Source organism: Sinocyclocheilus rhinocerous, unplaced genomic scaffold (genome assembly GCF_001515625.1).
Source record: "Sinocyclocheilus rhinocerous isolate Xijiao unplaced genomic scaffold, SAMN03320098_v1.1 scaffold3818, whole genome shotgun sequence".
Lineage (NCBI taxonomy): Eukaryota > Metazoa > Chordata > Actinopteri > Cypriniformes > Cyprinidae > Sinocyclocheilus > Sinocyclocheilus rhinocerous.
In genome coordinates, this window is record NW_015629524.1 from 118,551 (window position 1) to 119,177 (window position 627).

Here is a 627-nt window from a genome sequence, read left to right on the forward strand (position 1 = left end):
AATAAATAAATTATATTAGAGAAAATGTATTAATTTTGAGTTAGTTACAGTATTATTTTGTTGTAGTAATTTTGTTGTATGTTTTTCATTAATGTTTATTTCAGTTGTAGTTTTAGTTATTTTAGTATATCAAGTTAGAGTAAATACAATTAGCCTAAGCCAATCAAAATTATTTTACTGTGAAAAATAAAACCAAATAACTAAATCTGAATTCAAAATTATGAAAAATATTCATGTCTATTTGTATGGCATTATAACTAAATGTTTTTGTTACATAAAGCAAAATGTTAGGGTTGAATATATTTAGACCAATCACTATAGACTTGCTTTCCGCTGACTGATCTCTATATATTATATTTTCTATATTATAGATCAGTGATTCTGCAATATTTCAAATCGACACGCCCCTTTTAATGCCATAACTTGGCAACTGGTGTATCACTTCACACAGTCATTCATGTCCTCAGAGTTTCTGAATCTACTTGAAGTGCACTTTAGTAGCCCCACTATTATTAGACACTTTGCTTACAAAATTATTCACAACTGACAATATTTTACAAGTAAATGGACGGTGCAACACACACACACACACACACACACACACACACACACACACACACACACACA